The sequence below is a fragment of the Prinia subflava genome, chromosome 3 (assembly GCF_021018805.1).
Source record: "Prinia subflava isolate CZ2003 ecotype Zambia chromosome 3, Cam_Psub_1.2, whole genome shotgun sequence".
Classification (NCBI taxonomy): domain Eukaryota; kingdom Metazoa; phylum Chordata; class Aves; order Passeriformes; family Cisticolidae; genus Prinia; species Prinia subflava.
Genome location: NC_086249.1, coordinates 103,132,700 through 103,145,733, shown reverse-complemented (window position 1 = coordinate 103,145,733; position 13,034 = coordinate 103,132,700).

The window sequence follows — 13,034 nt, the reverse complement described above, 5'->3', positions numbered from 1 at the left end:
ATATAATTTCATGATCATGGCCAAATTATCTGTGAAAAAAACCACCTCAAGAATCAAAAAATGTAATTAAATATCAGCTTTTGGCTAATTAAAATTTGAGATATTCAACTGTCACTTTTCTTCTCTGTCAGTAAGGTCGTTTCCTGTGTCTAATCATTCTCCTTGTCTAAGGACAGGGATAGCTGCAGAGAGCAGCTATCAGTGAGCTTCCTCTTGAGTTTCACATGCAAGAGCCTGACTATTGTGCCATTAGTTATTAAACCCTAATTAGTGTTTAAAGAAATGATCACTTTTGCTTCCCTTCTGCTGGATGGTGCCTAAACCCATGCCTGGTCCTCACGGAATGCACTCCTGGAACAAGGAAATAGGAGAATGGATTGGCAATAGATGGCAACAGGAGGCCATCAGGTGTGTCACTGTGATGCCTTAAGTTTTAGCTTTCATGTTTTTCAGATTCTGTGCTGCCCAGGGGTGCAGTTCTGAGCCTCATATTAAGTGTTAATAAGCTCTCTTCACAGAGTAGGGAGACAAAACAAATCTTTTCTTGCTGAGGACCAAGGACAACTTTCAGTCCCAAAAGCACAAACAACAGTGGGCTGAAGGGAGAACAAGAAGGATGGGACCTCACAACCTGAAGCTGTAATTGGACAATTAAACCCCAATATGCAAATGGACCAAAACTTATAAAAATGTAAGATCGCATGACCAGTCAGCCATTTTGTGACCATTTTGGGTCCACCTTGGGTGTAGCCCTGGCCAGGCTCTTTTCCTGCCCAAGGTGTATCCTAAAGGCCTTTTAATGAATATCTACTTTATTCTCCAGCTCTGTCCAGTCTCTGTTCCAGGTCAGCCTTCCTAAGGCATCAACTGCTGTGGTGCTCAGTTTATAGGGCACGTGATGAGCCATAACCCTACGGCCACAGGCCAGTGAACAGCCCTAAAGTGCCAAAGGGGTGAGCAGAACGATCTCTCATCTCTCCTTTCTGTCTTTCCAGAAGAAATGGACTTGGGAAGAGCAGCTCATCCTTGGCCTGGGGGCTGCCACCCAGCAGGGCTGCCCAGGAGGAAGGAGACCTTGTAGGAATCTCAGCTTTGTCTCCTCCCAGAGATGCAGCTGTGTTTGCTGTGTGATGCTGTGACAGGGATGAGGCATCTGTCTCGCCTCAGGCTGGCCTCTGCTGTCAACAGAGAAAAATAAGCACCTCCAGGGCATGACTCATGCCCTGTGTTGTGTGTCTACTCCAGATGAGATGAAATCCCCCAGAAATGGCTGTTTCTCTCCCCTGTATCTGAAGGGAGAACACAGCAACACCAACTCATAGACACGTCCATCAGAACACAGCCGCAGGGGCTCAGAAGAAGGTTCCATTCCCAACTTCCAGGATATGGAAGAAGGTACCAGCTTTGTCATGCCAGCACCTGGTGAGGTGGGTCAGCAGGTCTGTGGTACTACAGGCCTGGGCAGAGCATTCTTTTGGGCCACAAAGAAAGAGCAGGAGTTTTTGCAAGCATGGGGAGTTCAGCAGCAGCAGCAGTCTAGGAGGCTGTGGCTCTGCAGGCACACAGCTGGCACTAGAGTTTTTCTCTATTTTCCAGGATCTTGCCAAGAGGGTTTGTTTTGCCATATGTCCTTTAATGATTGGAGTTTTTCCTCCCTTTTTTGCTTTGAGTATCACAAAATAATTTAGATTGGAAAAGACCTCTAAGGTCGTTGAGTCCAACCTGTGCCCGATCCCACCTTGTCAACAAGCCCAGAGCACTGAGTGCCACATCTAGCTGTCCCTTGAAGATCTCCAGGGATAGTGACTCTGCCACCTCCCTGGCATCCTTTCAAATGCTTAACAACCCTTTCCATGAAGAAATTCCTCCTGGTGAGCAGCCTGGACCTCCTTGGTGCAGCTTGAGGCCACTTCCTCTAGCTCTAAGTAACTGCGTACATGGCAAGGCTCTCACTAACAAGATTTTGGTCCTGTGTGGGACAGGACATAGATCCCTCATGTCTTTCCATTCCATATCCCTCTCACCATGCCTGTGGAATGCATCTTGACCTCAACATACAGAAAATGCACTATTGCACGTGCCCTCACCCCCCTGCACGCAGAGCTGCAGCCTGATCTTGTGTTTTGGCAAAGACTGGGCAACCCAGGAGAAGAGGGGAAGACAGAAAAAAAAAAGTATTGAAGCAAGAATAAGCTGAAAACAATTCTTCAATGCCAAGTTGGTGCATGCTGGTTGAGCTAAGAAAACTAAGGAGAGTTGTGACTGCTTCCCTGCTCATGGCAGGTCACTGCCCAGGCTCCTGCACCTCTCTGGGAGCAGCGAGAGAATGGGGATGTGTTCTGACTGTGAGAGCCTGACAGGAGACACCTGCTCTGCTCCTCACTGCCAGCAACCTGCCTGCCTCAGACAAGCAGCTGGTGCCTCAGCTGATACCGAGATGGGAACCAGATAAACCTCTCCTCTCCTTTTTTTAAAAATGTATTTTGTCTAGGCAAAAAGCTTTGTGGTTGGTTTGTTGCTAACGATGAGCGTGCTCATGCTGCTCTGAGAAAAATTTCCTCACTTCTAGCAAAAAAGTGCTGAAAACCTAGTTAGGAAAGAGAATGGATCTGCAGTTTTATGCCATGCTTGAAAACAACCTTTTCTTTGAGTTGTTCAGTCATGCCAGGAACTGGTTCCTGCTTTGCTGTAACAACTCTGTACTTGGGTGTCCTTAATGCCTTTTGCAACACGAGGGTGCAAAGGCATGTGAGGTATTTACAGTTCTCTCACAGGAAAATATGCTCAAGGCTGTCACTGCCAAAAATAAAAAAAAACAGCCTTAGCAAAGGAAGCTCTTGGGTCACTGTAAAGAGGAATCTGATTTTGTTCAGCTTGTGCAATTGTCAGAAGTGACTGATATCCTAAATATGAGGAAACAGAGTTTACTGCTTTGTCCTGCAGCTTGTATTGCAATTGTCTCTGTCTCGTTCTCTTTTATTAAATGATCTCTCCAAGGGTAGCCAGGAACAGTTGCCCTTTTCATTCTCTACATTGAACAATGCAGTCTGTAATTATTTCATTATGACTTTAATTAGTCTTTCTTACACTAAGGTTACAATCACCACATATAGTGATTGATTTATTTATTTAGTTGACTGCTCAGCTCTTTGGAAAGAGTGAGGGAGTTGAGGGGCTTAAAAGAGAGTGAAATGGCTATTCAGTTCTGGAATTACCTCTAACACAGACTTAAGAGTACAAAACTAGCTGTCATTTTTTTCCAGGCCAAAAACATGGCACTGGAAAACTGCCAAATTCAAATGGCTCTGTAGGATCCTGCTTGATTTCCTGTCAGCTCAGACTGGCCAGGGAGGCTGCAGATGCCAGCCTTCAATCTGCTTCAAATAGGATAGAGGGGAACTCAAGAGTGAAAACTTGCCTGAGGGCTCCTTCCTTCCCTAACCATCTTCTCCTCTTCCCCTTCCTTTCCCCACAAAAAGCTCTACAGAACTGGAATATCTTGAATAAAATTATGCTGGAGGGTTTTCCATCAGTCTGGGGAGTCATAGTCATCTGGCCTGCCTTCTTCTGCTTAAAAAAGTTACCTGAATGAAGCCTGAGGAGCTGCTGTGATAATTTGGGATGCCCAGCGTGTCCTCCTGCACACCCTGCTGCCATGGAACATTTGTTACACCATGAGCATGAACATGACTGGCTGCAAGGAGCTTCTCACCACAGGTGCTACAGCTGGAGACTCCAGATGTCCACAGAGCGTGCACAGGTGAGGTGGAAAGTTGATCTAAATGGTTCAAAACACAAAAAGGAAACAGAGAGATGCTTGCTGTCCACATGCTATGCAGAGTGCACCTTGGTGGAAATAAAAGTAGATTTTAGCTGTATGCTGCAGCTGTCAGTGCTGAACCAATGCTGGAATCTTTACAAAGTATTGATCTGGTAACTTTTAAAAGTGTTGTGCTCAACTTAGGGTAGCTGTGTATTTTCTGTCTCACTGGATCAGAAGCCAGTGGCTGCAAAGGCACCACTGATGCCAGCTCTGTTCAGAGAAAAATAGAAGAGAATTCTATTTATACTTATATTCTATTTATTTTATATTTCTCTTCTATATAGAGGGAAGGGAAGGGAAGGGAAGGGAAGGGAAGGGAAGGGAAGGGAAGGGAAGGGAAGGGAAGGGAAGGGAAGGGAAGGGAAGGGAAGGGAAGGGAAGGGAAGGGAAGGGAAGGGAAGGGAAGGGAAGGGAAGGGAAGGGAAGGGAAGGGAAGGGAAGGGAAGGGAAGGGAAGGGAAGGGAAGGGAAGGGAAGGGAAGGGAAGGGAAGGGAAGGGAAGGGAAGGGAAGGGAAGGGAAGGGAAGGGAAGGGAAGGGAAGGGAAGGGAAGGGAAGGGAAGGGAAGGGAAGGGAAGGGAAGGGAAGGGTTTAGGTTGAAAGAGACCTTAAAGATCATCCAGTTCCCACCCCCTGCCATGGGCAGGGCCACCCTCCTCTAGACCAGGTTGCTCAGATCCCCATCCAAGCTGGCCTTGAACACTTTGAGGGATGGGGCTTGCACAACTTGACAGGTCATTCAGCAATATTCCTGTGAGGTTTGACTTCATATCCTGTCTCAATCTGTCCAACACTGTACAGTACCACAAAATAACACAAATAGTTTAGCAACAGGTAAACTGACATCCCTCAAGGCATTTATCACTGGGAAAGCTTCAAATGGGCATGTTTTGATTAAGATTGCACTACAAGCAGTGTTAGGCCTGAAGAGATTAAATATTTGAATCACTGATTTGGAAGTAAATATAACTCCTCTGCTGATTAAGGTGTGTGACTTCTGCAGAATGGTAAACAAAGAGGCAGGAATGGCTGCAATGGAATGATCTTGACTTCTAGATAAGCTTGACTCACTTAAGTGAAAAGTATTTAAGCAGCTGACTGCCCAAATGCACTTTTAGGAATCAGGAATGAAGGCCACATCTCCAGAACAGGAGGCTGTATCTCCCAGCAGGAATGGATTCAGCAAAGGATTTGGCAGTGGAAGGATAAGCAGGTCAGCCTGAGCTCCCACAGTTACATCGTGGCCAAAAAAGGTTAATGGGATGCTTGGATTAACAGTGTACAAGCAGGGCAGGAGCAGGGTGATGTTAACTCTGAACATGGCATTAGTGGGATCAGCACTGAAATGCTACATCAGGTTTTGGCATCGGCTGCTCTAAAGAAAAGCTGGGAAGGTACAAAAAAGGAGCCACAAATGATTGGATGGCAGGAGAAACTGCCAGAAAAGGAGCTCTAAAGGGTTCAGTGCATTTAGTTTATACAAAAGAAGAAGAAATAAAAAGATTGGACACAATTTTATTATGTCTTTACTGTTATTATGAGGTATTTACCTTCTTGGGACCAGGAGAGGGAAAAGTACCATTCTGGAAAAGGGCTTTCTAACTTTGTGCAGAGTGCACCCCACTCTAAAATCCCCAATCTTCTGTGCTTCTGCTGCCAGTGGTGTCCAAAAACACCTGCAGCACACAGGCTGGGAAAAGGACTCTTTTTCCTCCTGCTGTGGATGCTCAGTGCCCATCTGCCAGGCACATTCACTGCTCCCCTCAGCCTGCAGCAGGTGGGGTTGTTCAGAGTCTCCCGCCCTTTGTAGAAGAGCTGCACACCCTGCAGTGAAACCGTGGATTTCATGGAGCTGTTCCACTTCACCCAGGCAAAAAGAGGAAGGTGGTATTCACACCCTTCCCCCAGCTGGGCTTCAGTTGCATTTTCAAAGCAGAACAGCTGTGAGGGGAAAGACACACAAACCTTTCCCCACAGAATTCATAACAGCAGGGACTCAGGCCTTGTCCTGTCCCATCAGGCATGTTCTCGAAACAGAGCAGTGACTGAATTTGAAATTTACTCTTTCCATCTCCTCCATGAGTGCTCAGGGGCAGGGTTGTTGGGTGCTGTGGGAGAGGTGCTGCTCGCAGCTTTCAGTGAGCAAAACGAGAGTTTGGGTCATGGCTGAGAATTCCCTTTGGAAAGAGCTTCCAGGTACTCAGTCCAAGTCAACTCCTGCAGGCACCAATCTTTCCCTGGCATTTCCTTCTGCCTAACTTTTCCTGGTGATGTGTGTGTGTCCCCCTTCTCCAGATGCTTGACTCCATCCCTTGGCACTGCCCAGGGAGGCTGAGCTAAAGGATTTCAGGAGATTGGTGCCATGGCTTTTCTCCACATTGCCCTGCCAATTGAGACTGCAGCCTTTTCATCAGACTGCGAGAATATTTTCTTCACCTGATCTGCTCACAGCAGGTTTGCTGAAGGTTTTGCCCTTGGCTATCACTGCATGAGTGCTGTCCCTTGCTCCCCTGTGCCCACACCCTCAGGCTACAGTCTGGGAAGGTGCAGTCCAGGGAGATCTGATGCCTAAAACCCAGCGGTGGTTTCCAGTCCTTAGTGTGAGCATTGTGTGCACATTTCTGCTTATATGCAGGGCGGTATGATTTGAGGGGAACTGCACTGGAGGAATGAACAAATATGTCCAAAATAGCCTCTGTGACCTAGCTCTAGGGACCTCTTCCCTAAAGTCTTTGTCTTCTTCCAGCATGAAGAAAAATCTGTTGCTTCTTCCTTCATGGTAACTGAGGGAAAATAAATTTGCTGCGAGCGTGCTCTGTTTACATCAACTGAAAGCAGTGAGTTCATATAAATTATGCCCAATCTCTGGCCAAATAACTCCATTTGTTCAAGCAGGAAGCCTGACAATGTGTTTTCTTGCTCTCTCCTAGCACATCTTGGGATCAGCTGGCAACTGAGGCCTACTTAGATACAGATAAATGAACCACCAGCTCTTGCAGAGATGATTTCTTCCTCCCAGTGCTACCCCTTTTCAGTTATCTTGATCAAAAAAGCAAAACAAACCAAAAAAACCTGAAAAACCCAAACAAACAAAAAGCCCCACAACTTTGCATCAGAAATGAACTGCAGCTAAACTGGTCAGATACAGGTTGGTGTTCTGCCCTTCAATTTCTTGCCTGAGCATCTCTGGAGGGGGATGCTCCAGTAGCCAGATGTAAAAATACGGATAAAATCTGGAGTGAAATGAACATGTGAAACCTCTTGTGTTACTGCTGGAAGTGTCAGCTGAAGACAAATGTGGGGTAAAACACAGCTCAGGTGCCATCCATCTCTGTACCACTGGCCACGGCTGTTCCAGGTGACAGCAAGCCAAGATGGATCCAGAATCCATCCCAAATCAAGGTCAATATTTCAGAAGGAAAGCCTGGATTCTCTTTTGGGGATGCCCGTTTCTTCCCAATCTCTCCAAGATTCTCACTCTTCTGAAAGAAAATCCACATGACTTGCTCAGATAGCAATTTCCCAGGCAGCTTAAAATAGAGATGAATCCCACCCATTACACAGAGCAGACCTAACCTGCAAGGAATGACTGATTATGTTCTTCAATATTAAATAGATCTGAAGGCAGCTCTGTTTAAACAGACTGATCACATTCTTCTCAAACAGCATCATGGGAATATTTCCAGGATGGATAGCGAAGTATTAATGTCATGTACAGAAAGACATGACAAAATTCAGAGGGGTTATGACTGTTGTTCCAATAAATAGGGAAGGGGAACAACGGGAAGGATCACAGCTGTGAAACCAAATCTTTTGGGGAGAGTAACTTTGAAGTCAGAACCAAAGCATACTCAGGGCATTCAGGATCTTTTAACCATTACAAAACTGTATTAAAAAAATGTGCAATTATACCTTTCCTTCCCTTTTTTTACACCTAAAAAAATTGTAACTTGGCCAAACTTAGCTTTAGCAAGAGCCACAAGAGCCATGTCCCAAATTCCACCACAGACGGTTACTCAAATGATGGTTATGAATTATGGGGGGAAACCATTCTGTCTCTCCTTGTATTTTGGACTCCAATATGATTTTGCCTGTTTGCAGATTCTTTCCCCACAAACCCCAAGACCATTTCAGGTCTAGTGGCTGAAGTCCAACAGGATCCAGGGGGTTCTGATCAGATACACGGCAGGCCCTGCCCTTCCATGGGGTCACCTGCTGCTGTGACCCTGTCTGGATGCCAGGCACCCACCAAAGCCACTCTGTCACTCTCCCCTCACAGGGAAGAGAAAATACAATACCCATGAGTTAAGGGCAGAGAGAGAACACTCAGTAAACACAGTCATGATAAAACAGACTCAGCTTGGGGGTAGTAATTGAATTTATTGCCAACAAAATCAGAGCATGAAAACGGGCAATAAAAACAGACTTTAAAAACCTGGGAGATGGGAATGGGGGTTCTGGTCAGTCCATCACACGCTGTTCCTGCCCCTGCTCAGGGAGGGAAGTCCTTCCCCTACTCCAGATCGGGGTCCCTCCCCCGGGATGTGGTCCTGCATGAAGTTGTGCCACACGAGTCCATCCCACGGGAGACTTCTCCAGGAGTCCGTCCAGAGCGAGTCCATCCCTCGGACAAGAGCTCTCCCCGAAGTGCTGCAGCGTGGGGCACTCTTTCACAGGCTGCAGTCCCTCAAGGCCAGGCTGCTCCAAGCTGGGTCCCCGACGGGCTGGCAAGTGCCAGCGGGCAAGCTGCGGCAGCCCGGACTGGTGTGGGAGCTGTCCTGGGACCGTGTGAGAGCTGCTCCGGGGGCCGTGTGAGAACTGCCCGGGGGCCGTGTGGGAGCTGCCCCGGGGGCCATGTGAGAACTGCCCGGGGGCCGTGTGAGAGCTGCCCGGGGCCGTGTGGGAGCTGTCCGGGGCCGTGTGGGAGCTGTCCGGGGGCAGTGTGGGAGCTGTCCGGGGCCGTGTGGGAGCTGCCCGGGGCCGTGTGGGAGCTGCCCGGGGCCGTGTGGGAGCTGCCCCGGGGGCCGTGTGGGAGCTGCCCCGGGGGCCGTGTGGGAGCTGCCCGGGGATCGTGTAGGAGTTGTCCGGGGCCGTGTGGGAACTGTCCGGGGGCCGTGTGGGAGCTGTCCGGGGCCGTGTGGGAGCTGTCCGGGGATCGTGTAGGAGTTGTCCGGGGGCCGTGTCACGCTGGGGTTGCATCGCAGGCGAAGCGCAGGCAGCGTGTGAGGGCTGCGCTGGGCGGAGAGGAAGAGGCGAGGGGTGTGGGAGTGAGGGGATGGGCGGGGTAGCGGGCGGCAGGGCAGAGCCGGCGGGGTTGGAGGGGCGGGAGCGCAGGAACGAGGAGCCGAGCGCGGGGAGGAGGAGCCGGCGGAGCGTTTGGCTCAGCGGCATGCAGCGTCGTGATAGAGAGAGCTGCTCGAACAGAGCCCCGCGTTCGAGGCCACAGCCCGGCTCGCAGCTTGGCAGGCACGGGCAGGCGCGGCCGGTTACCGCGGCCATCGCTTGGCGCACAGCGCGCTCCGCGCTATCGGCTAAATGTCTGTGTTGCACTCGCCGTGAAGCTGTGTGTTGTGCTGTCAGCTACTTACCGCAGCGTCCGAATATGGATGTAACGGATAAGGACTGGCCGGAGCAGCCGCTGTTACGGCTACAACTTTGCCCTATGCCTCCCTCGTAGTGTAGAAGTAGATATAGTGAAAACAGGACGGTATCGTCGTGAAGACGAGCAACGCAAGACCACAAAGGATCTGAGTCTTCTGTCCAAGCGGGAGTCAGCCAGCTCCTGACTTGGATGTCCTCCTCCAACCTCGACACCACCTCTCCCTTTTCCTTACATTAACTCTGCTCTTTCACTAAGCTGCTCACTTGTTCCCCTCATCCCCCCCTCTGCTTTTCTTTCCTCTTCTCCTTTTCTCTCCACTGTGCACTCACAGATCACACAAAAACAGCGCCTCACAGTCAAACAAGCATTTCTTTGCTCAGCCTCATCCTTCACCTCTTCACACCTCTGCTCTTTCCACTTTCATTTCCCTACAAAGACGATTGGCAACAACCACCACACCTCTTCAGATGACCTTTTTTTTTTTCCACTTTTATTTCCTTCTATGAGAAAGAAACATACAGAAATACCTGGGGCAGGCCATAAGGAGACAGCAAACATACTCCACAAGCCATCCACACCGCTCTGTGTTTTCACATGCCAAAATGATCCTCTCTCCACCACAAACTGCTGCTCAGGCACTTTTGTTAGTTTTGTTCCATCAAATAACTGCACCAGCGTTTCACAGTGGGCAGTTTGTTTTTGCTCTCAGCTTCACTCTTTAGGAAGATTTATCCTGAAGTATTTTCCAGAAAACTCCTTGAACTCTGCCCAAAGCAGCTTCAATTAACAGCAAGTTGCAAATTGGTAACGCTAGGGTACAGTTTCCTTGACAGTTCCATCTCAAATATTTTGCCTTTTGCACTTCTTTCTTTTTCCCATCTGCCTCCTCCACATTTCTTGCTAGACTTGTCCCACCTGTTGTATCCCAGCAGTGAAGTCCACAGTGGCCTTTGCATTTCCCGAGGCTGCAGCCCTTCTACACATGAACCAGTTCTTGCAGAGATACCCGAGCTCTCAGTGCTGCACTGAAATGCACTTCAAATAAAGCCAGCACGAAGAAGAGAGCTGAACCTTGCTGACTCCCACAGACAGGGACTGCATGGCTGAAGGCCTGGTGGGATTCCAGGGACCACATGAGCCAATACGACCAGGTATGACATGTTAGTGACATGTGCCAGTCCATCAGGGGCCAGATGTGCATGAATTAGGAACAGCTCGTCAGGAAAAGCTTTCATGTCACGCTGACCAAGGAAGTCAGACACTCACTGAATCTGGCTCTGACGTTTGTGACGCTGCCAAATAATTTGCAGGATTCCAAGCTCACCACTCTCAGGCCTTTTTCAGCTGTGCCAGGGACTCCAAGGAGCTCATCTCTCCAAACTGACAGACTGTCATGCTAATAACCAGGACAAATCTCAGGGCAGTGCAGGGCCTGCAGTTTGGCTCCCTCCTGGGTGATGACAGCTCTGCCTCCTTGGGAGCCTCCCTGGTGAGCAGGCACCTTGTGCAGAGTGCAGCTCACTCTAAAATCCCCAATCTTCTGTGCTTCTGCTGCCAGTGGTGTCCAAAAAAACACCTGCAGCACACAGGCTGGGAAAAGGACTCTTTTTCCTCCTGCTGTGGATGCTCAGTGCCCATCTGCCAGGCACATTCACTGCTCCCCACAGCCTGCAGCAGGTGGGGTTGTTCAGAGTCTCCTGCCCTTTGTAGAAGAGCTGCACACCCTGCAGTGAAACTGTGGATTTCATGGAGCTGTTCCACTTCACCCAGGCAAAAAGAGGAAGGTGGTATTCACACCCTTCCCCCAGCTGGGCTTCAGTTGCATTTTCAAAGCAGAACAGCTGTGAGGGGAAAGACACACAAACCTTTCCCCACAGAATTCATAACAGCAGGGACTCAGGCCTTGTCCTGTCCCATCAGGCATGTTCTCGAAACAGAGCAGTGACTGAATTTGAAATTTACTCTTTCCATCTCCACCATGAGTGCTCAGGGGCAGGGTTGTTGGGTGCTGTGGGAGAGGTGCTGCTCGCAGCTTTCGGTGAGCAAAACGAGAGTTTGGGTCATGGCTGAGAATTCCCTTTGGAAAGAGCTTCCAGGTACTCAGTCCAAGTCAACTCCTGCAGGCACCAATCTTTCCCTGGCATTTCCTTCTGCCTAACTTTTCCTGGTGATGTGTGTGTGTCCCCCTTCTCCAGATGCTTGACTCCATCCCTTGGCACTGCCCAGGGAGGCTGAGCTAAAGGATTTCAGGAGATTGGTGCCATGGCTTTTCTCCACATTGCCCTGCCAATTGAGACTGCAGCCTTTTCATCAGACTGCGAGAATATTTTCTTCACCTGATCTGCTCACAGCAGGTTTGCTGAAGGTTTTGCCCTTGGCTATCACTGCATGAGTGCTGTCCCTTGCTCCCCTGTGCCCACACCCTCAGGCTACAGTCTGGGAAGGTGCAGTCCAGGGAGATCTGATGCCTAAAACCCAGCGGTGGTTTCCAGTCCTTAGTGTGAGCATTGTGTGCACATTTCTGCTTATAAGCAGGGCGGTATGATTTGAGGGGAACTGCACTGGAGGAATGCACAAATATGTCCAAAATAGCCCCTGTGACCTAGCTCTAGAGACCTCTTCCCTAAAGCCTTTGTCTTTTTCCAGCATGAAGAAAAATCTGTTGCTTCTTCCTTCATGGTAACTGAGGGAAAATAAATTTGCTGCGAGCGTGCTCTGTTTACATCAACTGAAAGCAGTGAGTTCATATAAATTATGCCCAATCTCTGGCCAAATAACTCCATTTGTTCAAGCAGGAAGCCTGACAATGTGTTTTCTTGCTCTCTCCTAGCACATCTTGGGATCAGCTGGCAACTGAGGCCTACTTAGATACAGATAAATGAACCACCAGCTCTTGCAGAGATGATTTCTTCCTCCCAGTGCTACCCCTTTTCAGTTATCTTGATCAAAAAAGCAAAACAAACCAAAAAAACCTGAAAAACCCAAACAAACAAAAAGCCCCACAACTTTGCATCAGAAATGAACTGCAGCTAAACTGGTCAGATACAGGTTGGTGTTCTGCCCTTCAATTTCTTGCCTGAGCATCTCTGGAGGGGGATGCTCCAGTAGCCAGATGTAAAAATACGGATAAAATCTGGAGTGAAATGAACATGTGAAACCTCTTGTGTTACTGCTGGAAGTGTCAGCTGAAGACAAATGTGGGGTAAAACACAGCTCAGGTGCCATCCATCTCTGTACCACTGGCCACGGCTGTTCCAGGTGACAGCAAGCCAAGATGGATCCAGAATCCATCCCAAATCAAGGTCAATATTTCAGAAGGAAAGCCTGGATTCTCTTTTGGGGATGCCCGTTTCTTTCTAACCTCTCCAAGATTCTCACTCTTCTGAAAGAGAATCCACAAGACTTGCTCAGATAGCAATTTTCCAGGCAGCTAAAATTAGAGATGAATCCCACCCATTACACAGAGCAGACCTAACCTGCAAAGAATGACTGATTATGTTCTTCAATATTAAATAGATCTGAAGGCAGCTCTGTTTAAACAGACTGATCACATTCTTCTCAAACAGCATCATGGGAATATTTCCAGGATGGATAGCGAAGTATTAATGTCA